General features: G+C 35.4%; 1 protein-coding gene across 1 annotated transcript in view; it reads left to right on the plus strand.

The window, feature by feature from the left end:
• The window catches only part of SPAG16 (sperm associated antigen 16), a 743,404-nt gene that overhangs the window by 368,077 nt on the left and 357,816 nt on the right, over positions 1–17,511 (plus strand). The window lies entirely within an intron of this gene.

A 17,511-nucleotide genomic window follows, 5' to 3' on the forward strand; every position in this document is an offset into this window, starting at 1 on the left:
GGCCTTGTTTTCATTGTATCCTCATGGTGGAGGCAGGTCTCCAGTGTCTCTTCTTGTAAGGGCAACAGTGGCATCAAGAGGGCTCTAGCTTCATGAGCTAGTTGCCTCCAAAGACCTCATCTCAAATATGTTCACATGGAGACTTCAATATACGGATCTGTGGCCAGGGCTGGGGGAAGAGGAGAGACACAGTATTCCGTCTGTGGCACTGTGCTTTTAAGTCACTTCCGAGGGTGTTTTCTCCTGATCCTCTAAAGTAGAAAAATTCCCCAGATGTACTTTTACACCTAACATCTTATCAGCATTCCATCACAGAAGAAATTATTTTTAAAGAATATCTGTTTTCTCGACTGAATTGAGAACTCTGGGATAGCAGGACTGGGAGCCATGATGTTTCCTTCTGTATTCCCAACGTCATGTGGCACTGAAAAATATTTGTCATCATACTAATAATCTACTTGCCACTTCAGAGTTTGTGGTCTCATTGATGAATTATGGCACAAACTGCCTTACTTTTCTGCCTGCCTATCTCAAGTCCATATCGCCCAGCTCTGACTGATTTGTTTTCCTGAAACACTTTTATGTTCAAGTACAACCACTCTATCACCATGTTATTTATGGAGGAAAAAAATGATGCTCCTCAGGGTAACATTCAAGACCATGCACAATTTTTTATCTTTTTTTTTTTAATTCTGGAAAGAGAAATTAGATCTATTGTTCTCATGGACCAAGAACCTGAAATCCCCAGATGGCAGCTAATACTCTCAAGTAACAGGCTTCAGCTTTTTAGCAGATTGCTTATTTCTTCTCTATATTGTGAAATTCTCAAGAGAAAGGAAAGTTGGTATCCTATTTATATTGAACTTTTGATTGCTAGCACAGTATAGGTATTATTAAATATTTATGGAATTGAATCCATTGTAACTTAAATGGAGAAAGTATATGGTAATAGAAAAAAATGTCTTCTTCATGGAAATAGTGGAACCAAAAGTGAGAGTTTGTCAGGTACCTTTGTGTAGTAAGGACAATTGCTTCCACACATCATAAACATTAAAACAACCCAATAATTTTTCTCTCATTTCATGATCACCAAATGAGAGTTTAACCATAAAATTGGTTTCCATTGCAGACTCTTAAGTTTGGGTGAGAGAATATAAAGATTTAAGTATTCTGCTATAGAACTACTAGCTATATTTCTTATTAAGAATTTCCATTATGCTTTATGTTTATCCATATCTTGTGAATTTTTATAGAACAAATAAGCCTTTTCTACCCGTTCTGTCCTTGGTCCACCATAGCATCTTCGCTGTCCAACCTCTAACCCCAAGGGATGCTGCATTGAGAGGCTCTTGAGTAGCCTATCAGGCTGGTTCTCACTTTGTATATTTTCCTTTTTAGTAGACACAACAAATCTGTGCATGTCAGAGCTAGCATGTGACTGAACTTTAACACTTAGAGCAGGCTGGCAGCTCTGGAGGGGAGTTTGGGGGTGGAGGGACTGAGCAAAAAGAAAAAAAGATTCATGGACATGGATGACAGGGCAGTGATTGAAGGAGGGAGGGGTATATGAGGGGGATAAATGGTGGTATAAAAAATACCCCCAAAGCAACAACAACAAAACCCTCCAACCTTTCAATCAACCATTATCTTTTAATATGTAACTTTCCAAGCATCCATTTTTCTGTCTTATATAAAATTTTCTGGTTAATTGATACCAAAGCTGGAAGCAAGGTTCTTTCACTTATCCTGATGGATGTCTCTGTGAAACATGAAGAAAACATGAGGTTTCTCCAGTCATTTTAACCTCTGTGGAATGCAAACTTCTTTGAGAAGAAGATTGTGTTCTTTAAGGTCTACCATTTTGTCCACAATATCTTCCACTAGGGAAACTCTAGTGATTTTTAAAATTTTTTCCATGAGAGTCATTCAACAATGCTTTTATTTTCTGTCAAAGCTCATGTTGAGAATGTTGTTTTAAAACAAATTATTTTCCATGTATTTAGATGTCTTCAGAACAGTTATTTAAATTTTAATACTGTAATTATGCATTTATTTAATTGTGAGATATTAAGGGCAGTATTTTATTCTTTTACTTGAGGAATTATATTTGCTAGTATATTATTGATTTGTTTCTCTGTTACATGTTAGAGCTTTCTTTTTTTTTTTTTTAAATATATTTTATTGATTATGCTGTTACAGTAGTTCCAATTTTTTCCCCTTTACTCCCCTCCACCCAGTATCTCCCTCCCCCAGCATCCCCCCCCAAGTCCATACCCATGGTTCGTAAAAAATAACTATCCCTCCCTCTCAGATATTAAGACCCTTTGTAATCTTGTAAAGGACAATGGGCGAAGGTCTCAAGCTCCTCTAGCTACTTCAAGCTGGACATGGTCGTCGTCCTACCTACCCTTGGGTCCAGAAATCCCTAATAAGAGTGGGGGTGTGGAGGGGAGGGTGGCCTTCCCACATGGGGAAGGATCATGCAGACTCCAGGTCAGTTGGCTGTCTCCGGACAACGGCGTGCTTGGTTTAGCAGGCTGGCATCCTTGTTGTGTTCAACTCAGCCATTTAGTTCAGCCAAACTGTTGAGTCTCCGGAGGCAGCGCTGCAGAGAGGATTAAGTGAGGCTTATGCGTACAGACAATCACTCAGGTAATGCGGTCATAGGCTTATGCCCTCTGGTTCAATTTTGCTCATTTGTTTGTGTTGTTCATTAGTTTCCTGTAATAGGTGACAGCATAACGTATTTTTCTTTCGTTGCCTGGCTTATTTCGCTAAGCATAATTCTCTCTAGTTCCATCCATGTTGTTGCAAATGGTAGAAGTTCCTTCTTTCTTTCTGCTACATAGAACTCCATTGTGTAAATGTACCACAGTTTTTTGATCCACTCATCTACAGATGGACATTTAGGTTGTTTCCAGCACTTGGCTATTGTAAATAGTGCTGCTATGAACATTGGAGTGCATAGGTTCTTTTGAATTGGTGTTTCAGGATTTTTCGGATATAATCCCAGTAATGGAATTGCTGGTTCAAAAGGCAGTTCCATTTTTAGTTTTTTGAGGAAATTCCAAACTGTTTTCCATAGTGGCTGCACCAGTCTGCATTCCCACCAGCAATGCACCAGGGTTCCCGTTTCTCCGCATCCTCTCCAGCACAAGTTGTTTGTTGATTTGTTGATTATGGCCATTCTGACTGGTGTGAGGTGGTATCTCATTGTGGTTTTTATTTGCATCTCTCTGATGGCTAGTGATGTTGAGCATATTTTCATATGTCTATGGGCCCTCTGTATGTCTTCTTTGGAGAAGTGTTTGTTCAGGTCCTTTGCCCATTTTTTAATTGGGTTGTCTGTCTTCTTGGTGTTGAGTCGTATGAGTTCTTTATATATTTTGGAGATCAATCCCTTGTCTGAGATGTCATTGGCGAATATATTTTCCCATATGGTTGGTTTCCTTTTCATCTTGCTGATGTTTTCTTTAGCTGAGCAGAAACTTTTTAGTTTGATGTAGTCCCATTTGTTTATTCTTTCCTTTATTTCCCTTGCCTTAGGAGATATATCAGTGAAAATGTTGCTACGTGGGATATCTGAAATTTTCCTGCCTATTTTTTCCTCTAGGACTTTTATGGTGTCACGGCTTACATTTAAGTCTTTGATCCATTTTGAGTTTATTCTGGTGTATGGTGTAAGTTGGTGGTCTAGTTTCATTTTTTTGCATGTCCCTGTCCAGTTCTCCCAACACCATTTGTTGAAGAGGCTCTTTTCACTCCATTTGATGTTCTTTCCCCCTTTGTCAAATATTAGTTGACTATATGAACCTGGGTTTATTTCTGGGCTCTCTATTCTGTTCCATTGATCTATATGTCTGTTTTTATGCCAGTACCAGACTGTTTTGATTACCGTGGCCTTGTAGTATAGTTTGATATCAGGTATTGTGATTCCTCCTACTGTGTTCTTCTTCCTCAAAATTGCTGTGGCTATTCGGGCTCTTTTTTGGTTCCATATAAATTTTTGAAGTATTTGTTCTAGGTCTGTGAAATATGTTGCTGGTATTTTAATAGGGATTGCATTGAATCTATAAATTGCTTTGGGTAGTATGGACATTTTAATGATGTTGATTCTTCCCATCCATGAGCATGGTATATGCTTCCATTTATTTGTATCTTCTTTAATTTCTTTCTTCAGTGTTATGTAGTTTTCTGAGTACAGGTCTTTTACCTCCTTGGTTAAGTTTATTCCTAGGTATTTTATTTTTCTTGTTGCTATGGTAAATTGAATTTTTCTTTCAGTTTCTATCTCTGAGTTTTTATTGTTGGTGTATAAAAATGCCTTTGATTTCTTAATATTGACTTTGTATCCTGCTATTTTGCCGAATTCACTTATTAGGTCGAGTAGTTTTTTTGTGGAGTCTATAGGGTTTTCTATGTACACTATCATGTCATCTGCAAATAATGACAGTTTTACTTCCTCTTTTCCAATTTGGATGCCTTTTATTTCTCTTTCTTGTCTGATTGCGGTGGCTAGAACTTCCAAGACTATGTTGAATAGGAGTGGGGAGAGCGGACATCCTTGTCTTGTTCCTGATCTCAGGGGGAATGCTCTCAGTTTTTGCCCATTGAGTATGATGTTGGCTTCAGGCTTCTCATATATGGCCTTTATTATGTTGAGGTATGCTCCCTCTATTCCCATTTTGCTGAGAGTTTTTATCATAAATGGGTGTTGTACTTTATCAAATGCTTTTTCTGCATCTATTGATATTATCATGTGGTTTTTGTCTTTCATTTTGTTTATGTGGTGTATTATGTTTATTGATTTACGAATGTTAAACCATCCTTGCATCCCTGGGATGAATCCTACTTGATCGTGGTGTATGATCTTTCTAATGTGTTGCTGGATCCGGTTTGCCAATATTTTGTTGAGGATTTTAGCATCTATGTTCATCAGCGATATTGGCCTGTAGTTTTCTTTCTTTGTTGTGTCTTGACCTGGTTTTGGAATTAGGGTTATACTGGCTTCATAGAATGAGTTTGGCAGTCTTCCCTCTTCTTGTATCTTTTGGAATAGTGTGAGAAGGATAGGAGTTAGTTCTTTCCTAAATGTTTTGTAGAATTCACTTGTGAAGCCATCCGGTCCAGGGCTTTTGTGTGCTGGGAGTTTTTTGATTACTGCTTCAATTTCACTAGCTGTTATTGGTCTATTCAGACTTTCTGCTTCTTCTTGATTCAGTTTGGGAAGACTATAGGTTTCCAGGAATCTTTCCATTTCCTCTAGGTTGTCAAATTTCTTGCCATACAGTTGTTCATAATAATTTCTTATAATCCTTTGTATTTCTGTGGTATCAGTTGTGATTTCTCCTCTTTCATTTCTGATTTTATTTATTTGGGTCCTCTCTCTTTTTTTCTTGATGAGCCTGCTTAAAGGCTTGTCAATTTTGTTTATTTTTTCAAAGAACCAGCTCCTACTTTTGTTGATCTTTTGAATTGTTAGTTTAGACTCTATGTCATTTAATTCTGCTCTGACCTTGATGATTTCCTTCCTTCTACTTGATCTGGGCTTTGCTTGTTGTTCTTCCTCTAGATCTTGTAGCTGTAGGGTTAAATTTTTTATTAGATATTCCTCTAGCTTTTTTAGGTAGGCCTGTATTGCTATGAACTTTCCTCTTAGGACTGCTTTCGCTGTATCCCATAGGTTTTGGGTTGTTGTGTGTTCATTATCATTAGTTTCCAGAAACTTTTTGATTTCTTCCTTGATGTCATTGTTAACCCATTCATTATTTAATAGCATGTTATTCATTCTCCATGAGTTTGAATGTTTTTGAGTTTTTTCCTTGAGGTTGATTTCCAATTTTAAGCCATTGTGATCTGAGAAGATGCTTGATATAATTTCAATTTTCTTGAATTTGTTAAGGCTTGTTTTGTGTCCTACCATGTGGTCTATCTTTGAAAATGTTCCATGTGCACTTGAGAAGTATGTATATTTTGCTTCTTTGGGGTGAAAACTTCTATATATATCGACTAAGTCCATTTGATCTAGAGTGTTGTTCAGTGCCTCCATATCTTTGGTGTTTCTTTGCTTCGAAGATCTGTCCATTGTTGACAATGGGGTGTTAAAGTCCCCTACTATGAGTGTGTTGTTGTCTATATCTTTCTTGGAGTCTTTCAAAAGTTTCCTTACATATTTGGGTGCTCCTAAGTTTGGTGCATATATATTTATAAGGGTTATATCTTCTTGATGGATTTTTCCCTTAAGTATTATGAAATGCCCTTCTTTGTCTCTTTTTATGGACTTTGCTGTGAAATCTGTTTTGTCTGATATAAGTATTGCTACCCCGGCTTTTTTTTCATGTCCATTTGCTTGGAATACATTTTTCCATCCCTTTACTTTCAGTCTGTGTAGATCTTTTGTTCTAAGGTGGGTCTCTTGTAGACAGCATATATGTGGGTCATTCTTTCTAATCCATTCAGCTACCCTATGTCTTTTAATTGGAGCGTTTAATCCATTTACATTTAAGGTTATTACCGATAAGTACTTATTCATTGTCATTTTTCCCCTTTGTACTCGTGTTCTTCTCTGTCTCTCTCTGTTTCTTTATCTTCTTAGAGCAGACCTTTTAGCATCTCTTGCATTGCTGGTTTGGTGGAGATGTATTCTTTTAGCCTTCTTTTGTCTTGGAAGCTCCTTATTTCACCCTCCATTTTGAATGAGAGCTTTGCTGGGTATAGTATTCTAGGTTGTAGGCCTTTGTTTTTCATTGCTTGGAATACTTTTTGCCATTCCCTTCTGGCTTGTAGTGTTTCTGCTGAGAAATCTGATGATAGCCTTATTGGAGTACCCTTGTATGTTATTAGTTGTTTTTCTCTTGCTGCTTTTAGGATCCTCTCTTTGTCTTTGAATGTTGCCATTTTAATTATGTTGTGTCTTGAGGTGGGCCTGTTGGGGTTCATCTTCATTGGGACCCTCTGTGCTTCCTGGACTTGCGTGACTCTTTCTCTCGTCATGTTAGGAAAGTTTTCTGTCATTAGTTTTTCAAAGAGGTTTTCTATCCCTTGCTCTTCTTCTTCTCCTTCTGGAATTCCTATGATACGGATATTATTACGTTTCATGTTGTCCTGCAGCTGTCTTAGAACCTCTTCAGTCTTGTTCAGTCTTTTTTCATTTTGTTGCATTGTCTGGGAGTTTTTGTGTAGGTTGTCCTCCAGCTCGCTGATCCGATCTTCTGCTTCCTCTAGCCTGCTTTTAATTCCTTCTACTGTGTTCTTCAATTCAGAGATTGTATTTTTCATTTCCTCCTGGCTCTTATTGATAGCTTCTATGTCCTTTTTCATGCTCACGTAATTTTCTGTGAGTTCCTTGTAGTTTTTCTGGAGTTCTTTGAAGTTTCCGCTGAGCTCATTCAGCTTCTCCATAATCCATGTTTTGAATTCCATATCTGATAGTTCGCTCCCCTCTATTTCATTTAGCACTCTTTCTGGGGATTCTACCTTTCCTTTTGATGGGAGGTTGTTTCTCTGTCTCCCCATTTTTTTGACTCCTATTGTTTGTTGGTGCTTCTTGGAATGATCTGCACTTCCTGGATCTGCCTCTGGTGGCGTCAGATCATGTACCAGTCTGGCCCTAGGCAGCCTGTTGGAGACTTCCAGGGATCTACTGCTGTTGTCTGTCTTCTTTGATTGTTAATCTATTCAATCTGTGATTAGCTGTCAGGCTTAAGGACTGTGGGTGTGGCAGCTTAATTCCTGTAGGCAGGGCTTTTGCTTCCCCTCAGGCTGACGCCACTTGGAGGGGAATGGTCTACCCGCAGTACTGGGGATGAGTCAGCACTGGGACTCAGTCAGCTGCTCCTCCAGTTCTCCCCTCAAAGCCACCGTGCCAAATTCTCCCCAAGTGTCTCCAGTCCTCTCTGCCTTCCCTCTGCTTGAGCCCAGGGTAAGTGGTGGCCAAAATATTTTCGTATGTGATCCACTTAAGAGCTCTTTTTCTCCTGCTGTTTCTCTCCGGCTAGCAAGAAAGCCTGTGGCTTTTCGCTTTTCACAGCTGATACTATTTTACTTTCCACTCTGTCGCTGTAGGCTGGGAAGCCCAGCTGGGGGTTTAGACCCTGCCCTTCTCAGGGGGAATCCCCGGCTGCTGAGCTGTTTCTCAGTCCCTTCAGCAGCCACCCGTGTGAGCCCAGCCAGCCCTTCCGCGTCTCCGCACTCCCTACCGGTCACGTTGTGATGTAGCGGCCTTTTCTGTCTCTCCGTGGTTATAAGACTTCTTTCCAGCTAGTGTTCCGTTGGTTATTCCAGATGATTTCTCCAAAATTAAGTTGTAAATCCAGACTGGTCCTGGGAGGAGGTTAGTGTAGCTTCCACTTACTCCTCCGCCATCTTGGATCTCCTAGAGCTTTCTGATATTTAGTTAGGCCTGTCCTCAGCTCAGCCATTTCTGTATGCTTTTGAAAACTGTGATTGTCACAATAATAAAAATTAAACTCAATTTAAAAAGTAGTTCTAAAATTGTACTCAATTGAGACTGTTTTACAATGACTGGCTATACAAGAGAATTGTCTTAATCTTAGTTGTTAGTTCTTTAGGCAAATAAATCAATAAATATTTATTGCACAGTATATACTTTATAATTTTAATTCAGTTATTAATGTATATTAACAATAAATATAAATTAAGTAATAAATATACAAATGCATATATGTATATATAAATTGTTATTGGTATTTTTGCTAAATTATGTAAAGATAAGGTTTGCTCTGAATCCTATATTAGGAAAATAGTTTATTTCAGGTAAATAATTTAAGATGTATGCAAATAATCTATAAACCATCAAAGTCTAAAAATTAAATAAATTACATTTAAAGGAAGGCTGTGATGCATGACTGAGAGTCAGGCAAGAGAGAATTGCTGAGGCTGGGTCCCATTCATTCTTTTGTAAAATTTTATTTTTATTGTGTTTTTCTTTATCATTTATCCCTCTTATACCCTCTACCCCCATCCCCCAATCACCACACTGTTGTCCGTGTCCATGACAACATGCTCTAGCCCTCCACCCCCAGACCACCACCCCACCAGAGCTGTCAGCCTGCTACCTGGGAGTCTATGTTTATTTTGCTTGTTAGTTCAGTTTGTGCATGAGATTACACATATGAGGTAAATTATATGGTATATTTCTTTCTCTGACTGGCTTATTTCACTTAGCATAATGTTTTCCAGTCCATCCATACTGTTGCAAAGGGTAAAGTTTTCTTATTTTTTTATGGCTTAATAGTATTCAATTATGTAAATGTCCTATAGTTGTTTTATCCACTCATCTACTGATGGACACTTGGCTGCTTCCAAATCTTGGTTATTTTAAATATTAACATAGGGGTGCTTATATTCTTTTGCATTAGTGTTTCAGGTTTCTTTGGATAAATTTCCAGAAGTGGAATCACTGGGTCATAAGAGAGATCCTTTTTAAATTTTTTGAGGTAACTCCATACTGCTTTCTATAGTGGCTGCAACAGTCTGCATTCCCATCATCAGTGCAAAAGAATTCCCCTTTCTCCACATCCTCTCCAGCACTTGTTGTTTGTTGATTTATTGATGATAGCCATTCTGACCCATGTGTAAAACTCAATACCCCCCTCCCCCAAAATATCCAATTAACTAATGGGCAAAGGACCTGAGTAATCATGTCTGCAAAGAGGACATACATATGGCCAATAGGCATATGAAAAGATGCTCAACATCAGTAATCATCAGAAAGATGCAAATTAAAACCACAATGAGATACCATGAATTTATTCTTAATAATTCTAGTGAGATGCTTACTAGATTAGATTACGAAAAAAGATTTGAAGGAAAATGTTTTCTTTTCTCATTCTTACAAGGAGAAAAATGTTCTTGAATGTATGGAACAAAATTAAATCCAATTCGTAGTACTAAATGCTATTTATATGAATAACCTATAATGATATACACTATATTTTGACTTTAACATTTGTTCTTAACTAAAATTAAAGCACTATAAAATATAAAGGACTGTAAAGGATTTAAAGAAGACCATACCTTAACTCTATTTATATTATAAATTTCGCAAGCAATATTTCCAATTCTTGAACAATTTTGCAATGTTATTACAATGTCAACACATTGCGGTATACAAAGATAAACCACTTGTGTCCAAAATATAAATTAAATTACCTCTAAAAATAAACAAACATTTTAGCTTTATGTATGTAACAACAACTTAAATCATCTCTGTATAGAACATATCATCTAAAAGATATCTAACTTCCCATGTAAACTATTTACTCTACACATTTTATCACTCTGAGTAAACCTCAGAAGTATTATTCAGACATGTAGTTATTATATTAAACTACCAAGAAAAACTTATATTTATGGTTATGGTATTTCCTTGAGTAGTGGAAGAGATATTTTTCCCAAATAAGTATCTTTCAGGGTAGGGAAAAGAGCAGTGCTGAGAAAAAATGTTGTTACTTGAAACATAACTTTTATTTTTTAACATTTAACATGTACTTATGTAAAGTATTCCCTCAACTATGAAAGTTTGAGAAAAATTAGAAGGCTTTTCATGGCAAGCTTCTAAACTCTGAAATATTTAAACATTTTACCCAAATACAAAACTTCATGGTTGTAAAGTGTTTCATGTCCTCTGAATATAAAAATACCCTATACTATCATTTAAATAATAAAATTGTCATGGAGTAATGTTATAGTGTAATAGGTAGTATATGCAAATGGTAAAATTGTAATATGAAAACTTTGAGATCAGTAGGTAATTTTCTTTGTAATTATCTTCCTGAAATTAGTCTAATTTGGTTTCAAATTCAGCAGACTAATATCAGCCATAAATCGGCAACTGTCAAGCCACTTACACAGTTTCAAGCCTTACAAATATTGGCAATTTTAGTAAGGGAGACACTTTTTAGAAAATTGCTAAGCTAATCACTTCAGTGGCATTGTTAAAAATTCACAGGTTGTGTGAGGGGAAATTCTGAATACAAAAATGTGAAAATTAAATAGAAAAACTACCACATTAAAATGAAAGATCATATTAGTAAATGATAATCTCCTTTCAGTAATATTATTGTATTTCTCAATGACCTCATTTGCTTATTTGCACCAAGAAAGTGAGTAAATGTGTATGAGCTACTAAAAACATAATTAATTATTAGAAAACAGTCTATTGTAATACTGAGAAATCTCAGGAGTAGGTAATGAAATCAAAGGTACTTCCATTGTTTTCTTTCCAACTTTCAATACCTTCACCAAAAATGCAACAATTTAATCATGAATAATAATTTAAAATGACTTTCATTTGTTATTTTGGCAGACAGAAAAGATTGTTTTATTTTTTTTCTTTAATTACTTCTTTGACCATTATTTTGTGTGTAGATAAGTTATATTTATTCCTTTGCTAATTACCTGTTTATTAATTTTTCATGTGAAATTATTTTCAATTTGAATGAGCCATTTGTAAATCAAATATGTGTCTCTTTTTATGAAGTTTTAGTAACATTTTGTTTTACTTGCCTATTTTTTTCCTTTGGTTAAATTTTAGAATGCTTAATTTTAGCATTTGTAATGTTTGTCAACATTTTGGGAGAGGGTGGAAGGATTTTTTTTTTTCTTTTTTTCTGTGAATATATAGCTCAGAAAGTCATTAATCACTGTCGGTTGATATTTGTTTGCCTTTCTTCTAGTTTCCTGGTGACTTTATTTCTTTACAGCAGTTTTAAGTTTACAATATTGAGAGGGATGTACAGAGATTTGCAATACACCGTGTGCCCCCACACATGCATAGCCTCTCCCATTATCTATATTACTCACCGAATGTTACAATTTTTTACTAAGGATTAACCACCAAAGTCCAAGGTGGACGAAGCTTAGTGACGTATATCCGCCACTGTAATATCATACAGAGTATTTCACTGCCCTAAACATACTCTGTGCTGTGTCTATTTATATTTCCCTACCTCCCAATCCCTGGCAGCCACTGATCACAATTGTCTCCATAGTTTTGCCTTTTGCAGAATATCATATAGTTGGAATAATACAGTAAATAGCTTTTCAGACTGGCTTCTTTTACTTAACAATACATTTAAGATTCTCCCATGTCTTTTTATGATAGGTCATTTATTTTAACATTGAATAAGATTTCACTGCCTGGATGTACCAAAGTTGATTTCTCCATTCACTACTGAAGGCCATCTTGGTGGCTTCTATGTTTTGGTAAATATGAATAAAGGTGCTATAAACATCAGGGGCAGGTTCTTGTGTGAACATAAGTTTTCAGCTCCCTTGAGTCAATACCATGGAGCACAATTGCTAGATTGTATGGTAACAATATGTTCAGTTTTGTAAGGATACACTAAACTGTCCTCCAAAGTGGCTATAGGGTTTTTCATTTCTACCATCATGTCTGAGAGTCTCTGGTCCACATACATCTTTACCAGGATTTGTTGTCAGTGTTCTAGATTTTGATTAGAGATGATCTACATTCTAATTATATATGTAGTGGTATCTCATTGTTTTAATGTGTTTACCTAATGACATGTGATATGGAACATTTTTTCATATGCTTATTTGACATCTTTATAAGTCATTTTCTTGCTGAGTTTTAAGAATTTTTTATATTTTTTATTGTAGTCCTTTATCAGATGTGTCTCTTGGCACTATTGTTCCCACTGTGTCTTCTGTCACCATCATCTTTTGCAAGGCAGATGTGTTTAATTTTAATGGCATGTAAGTTTTCTATTACTTCCTTCATGAATCTTGTCTGGTGTTGTTTCTACAAAGGCATCACCATGTCCAAGGTCATCTAGATTTTCTTCTACATGCTATCTTCTAGGAGTTTAATTGTTTTGCATTTTAATTTAGGTCTATGATCCATTTTGAGTTACCATTTGTGAAGGGTGTAAGATCTGTGTCCAGACCCATTTTTAATATGTGGATGTCCACTTGATATTCCTTGAAGAGACTGTTTTTTTTTTAAATTTATTTATTTAAAGCAGCATGCTCCATGCAAGTGACAACCCTTTAAAGGCTATTATTATAAGTATACACACTTTTCACTTCCATTGTCCACAGCTGCTTTGTGGATTATGTTTTGGCAAACATCCTTAGTTTCATACACTCTAAGGAGTCAAAGTGGAAAGCTTTCTTTTCTTCTTTATTTATGACTGAGAAAACTAATCTCCAAAAAGACAGTTCCACAAGCCATAAAACTTTTAAATGGCAATAATATTACTAGAACTTGAGTTCTATCTTCTGCTAATATTCTAGTTTCCCTTATTTCCAGAACAATTAAGAGTTACTGAGTACTAAATTTAGTATACATCAAGGATCCAATTTAGTTATACTTGCAAAGCTTGAGTTGTAGAATTCACAATGTTAGAAGATAAAATAATACCCCTGGCTTCTATTAATTCCTTAGAAGTTGGTACAGACTGGTAAAAGAGATCTAATCTATGAAGACTTGGAAAACTCAGGTGAAATCTGTGCTGTTTTTCTAGAGTTTATTAGAAATGTGATCAGAATCTGCTGAGATTATATCTATTAGTCCACTCTCCACTCCACTAATTTAATGGTAAAACAAACAGATGACACTCTCAGAAGAACCAGCAAACATATTAGTGATTATGAAATCTTTGGCAGGAAATTAGAAGACAGGGGGGATAAATGTGTTGTTACCGTGACTCTTTCCTCTTATCTATACTTGGTGGGGATGGACGAAGAGGAAAAGTAAACAGCTGGCTTCAAACATTATTTAAACTAATAGAGTTTGGATTTCTGAAAAGTGGCTTTGTAAACTGAAATGCTCATTTGGGCTCCTGGGAAAAAACACAAGATAGCTCAGAATATTAGAAACAGCTTTGTTTGTCCTGAAACAAACTGATCTTATCAAAAGGACATCAAGCTAACTGACAGACTGGTCACTGGAAAAAAATATGCCTGCTTTCGAAAGGAAAATAACAATTTGAAAATGAAACACAAGAAGTAATTACTGAAAGAATAAGAGTAATGCCTCAGAGAATGTAAATTAAGCAAAGGGAATCTCATTTTAATATTGGGAGTACCTGTGATCTTATATTTATTACCAAGATTTGAAAACTATAGGATACAAAATTGGAATATAGTAAGGGAAATATATGCCCTGTTCAATAGAAATAGACTGGTTATGAGTCAAGGCAGAGTGGATGTATAGATTCTTAAATCTCTGTGAACTTCTAAAGTGGAAATAGCATGGAGAAGAATATTTGGGTGACAAAGGAGATGAATCGATTGTCATTTGTAAGATATGATGGCATTTCTTCCTCTACTCTAAAAGCTACTGAACAAAAGAGAGATCATTTGAACGCTGAATGATGCCAAGGATTATAACTAACTTTAATGAGGGAGAATTTTATATAGAAGAAAATCAATTCAATAAAAGGAAGACTTTCTAACAGCTACTCCAAACAAAGTGAACTGGGTTTTCTGTTACCAGACCTTTTAAATAGAGAAATGGCCAATGAAATAATAAAGTATCAGTAAAAATAATTAAAGTGAGGGGTGTATGGTTAGATTAGATGAATTTAAGGGCTCTTCCATCCTAGAGATTCTAGAATTCTGTGATACATGAATTTACTTTTACCAAGCTAATTTCAAATGTGTCCCAATTGTCATTATAATACTGCCAATTATAAAAGCATCTCATTCGATACCAGAATCAGAAACACTGCTTGTTCTGTAACCATAAAAATATCCTGCTATGTTCATTGTAAGGCTTTCAGACAATACTGGTTTAGTAGATGTGGGTTATGAAAAAGAATGAGCCTAAGATTGAATGTTCCTTCCCAAACACAAGGAGAAAAAAATTCTGATAGCATTTTCCCTACTAAATAGAGAGAATAATTCTTTGGAAAATATTGTCCCAAGTAAACTTAGAAATTTCACAAGTGAAAAACAGTCTTCTTCACAACACTGCCTGTCATATTGAAGCTTTGTGTAACAACTGTTAGTGTCAAAGAAGAAGCTGCTAAAAAATATTCCATTCCACCTTATTTGTTGGTTACAGATGATGAAATATGTATCCTGCCTCTATTGATCTTGACTATTTTGTCAAATCTATCCTCCTAGGACTTGGACTATGCATTACACCAGTGTGTTTTGGTTACTATGTACTCCTGAAAGTCAGAATAGAGTACATTGAAAAATTCTAAAATTCAAGACTTATATCAAGTCACATCAGAGGCTGAAAGAAGGTAGAGAAGCAGCAAGTATCACAGTTGGGGGTGGCTTTCTTCTGGAAGGACCTCATTTCCTCACACTTTGCAATTTAGACTTGGACTAAATTATCTAACACGTTGATCTTTGACTCTCCAGACACCAGAACTGTGAAAAATAAATTTATGTTGTTTAAGATGCCTAGCCTATGGTATTTTGTTATATTAGCCCAAGCCGACTAAGACAGTTTTATTTTCTGGTCTATCTATACTCTAGTAGGGGTAATTTTTTTCATATTTATGTTCCAATTCATTTATTATCTCTTTTGCTGTTTCTAATATGCTATTAACCCACCCACCTTTTGTTAATTTCAATAATTATATATTTTTATTGCTAAATGTTCTTTTTTGTTTCAGACCTGGTAATTTTTGTAATATTTTGCTTGATAATCTTTATTTTAACTATTTTTGTTTTACATTTTTCATGCATAGTTATATCCTCTACCTTGTAGTTAAAACAACTAGGGTCCTTTATGGTGTATGTCTTCTTTGTTAATTTTATCTCTTTACCTTCAGTCATGGCTTTTTATTTATCATTGTTTGGTAATTTTTTTTTTTTGTAAGCTCATATTTGTTTGACTTTTGTCTGTGTAATGCTGGGAGCCTTAATTAGAATGAGTAAGTCTATGTGCTAATAACCTGGATTCACTTTTGCTCTCTTTGAGGTTTTGGCGTCTTCTGTTTGTGTGGAAAAGAGGGAAACCCTGACTTTTGCATGACTTAAAGCATCTTTCACATTTCAGTTCACCATTTTTTCCCTCTGTCAGCCCTCAAGTATGCCTTTGTGTTCTTAGGAATCAGAAGCATACAATTTTCCATATTTCAAATAATGCCTTTTGAAAATAACATTTCAGAAATTCATATTCTATATATTTTGTATTTGGTTGAGTTCATACACATAAACAGTAATCTTAATATATTATGAGAATATTATTTCTACCTATTGTTAACTAAAATCTGTTTCTGGCACTTAAAAAGGGAATTACAATTGCTGTATTCAACTTGTAATTATTTTTATTGTGATTTTTTTCACACATAGTTTAAAACAAGAGAGAGGTATATAATACTTCTCTGAAAAACTTTTTCAGCCATAGGCAGAAATATACCACAGCAATTTTTATTCTAGGGCAAAATTTATGTCCATAATAACTTGCTAGCCCACTAGAAAGATTTGAGAAAGAGGCATGGTTAAATTACTTTTTTATTTCTATATTTGTTTGGATATTTCTGTAAAAATGTATTTTTGGTCTTTAATATTAAAATGTAAAATTTTGAATGTGAAATATGTGTACCAAATAAAAAACAGCTACAAAGCAAAGAGCAGTTTTTAATTTCTATCTATTAGTAAGGAATTACCTGTAATATAGCAATGTTTTTCAAGTCTTCTAATTTGGGAAATGAAATAGATATTCTTTTATAACTTTATGGAAAACTTCTTCACTCTATAATTCACCTTTTCCTGATACAACTTTATTAAGCACCCTCTCCAGTGGCTGTTTCTCTTCTGCACATAAACATTTAATTCTCTCAGCACCAAAATAAGTATCTTCCCCACCCTACCCCCCAAAAAGCAAAACATTTCTCTTGCTCCTGCCATTTCATCTCTTAGAAAGACCTGACATCTTTTCTTCTTCACTCATAGCACAACTTCATTCATTTGTGCATGCATGCATTCATTCATTCAAATATTTTTTTCTGGAAACATTTACTTAGTACTTCAATTGGTCAGTCATAAAGTTCGATACTATAGAAACAGGGAGAGGAAACACAATTCTTCATTAGGAACACAGGGAGGAGAGAAAATAAGCATTTCATTATGTTCAGTGAGAGAGATGTTACTAAGAGAACACATAGAAAGTTAATGCATTGATGGACAATGTGGAGAAGATGAGAAAAGAAATATTCTTGCATCTAATATTTTATCAAAAGATAGATATTTCTGCTTATGTTATTGAGACCATTCATTTCTTAAATTAGCTTATGTGTCCACCACTTGAAAGGCACAGTTTTTTTAAACATCTACTAATGACCTAAAGGGGAAACCCAATGGCTCATCCTCAACTACCCAACACTTCAAATCTTTCATCTCTCAAGGTCAAGCTCAAACACCCCTCATTCCTGATTCATTTCTTCCTTCGTCACCTAAACTGTACTCCTGGAACACTTAATTAATGCAAACATAAGCAATACTGACATATTGTTTTGTATTATGTTTTTGAAATTGTCCTAGTCTATGCCTAAACTTTCA

Source organism: Furipterus horrens, unplaced genomic scaffold (assembly GCF_987537825.1).
Source record: "Furipterus horrens unplaced genomic scaffold, mFurHor1.1.pri manual_scaffold_1, whole genome shotgun sequence".
NCBI classification, from domain to species: domain Eukaryota; kingdom Metazoa; phylum Chordata; class Mammalia; order Chiroptera; family Furipteridae; genus Furipterus; species Furipterus horrens.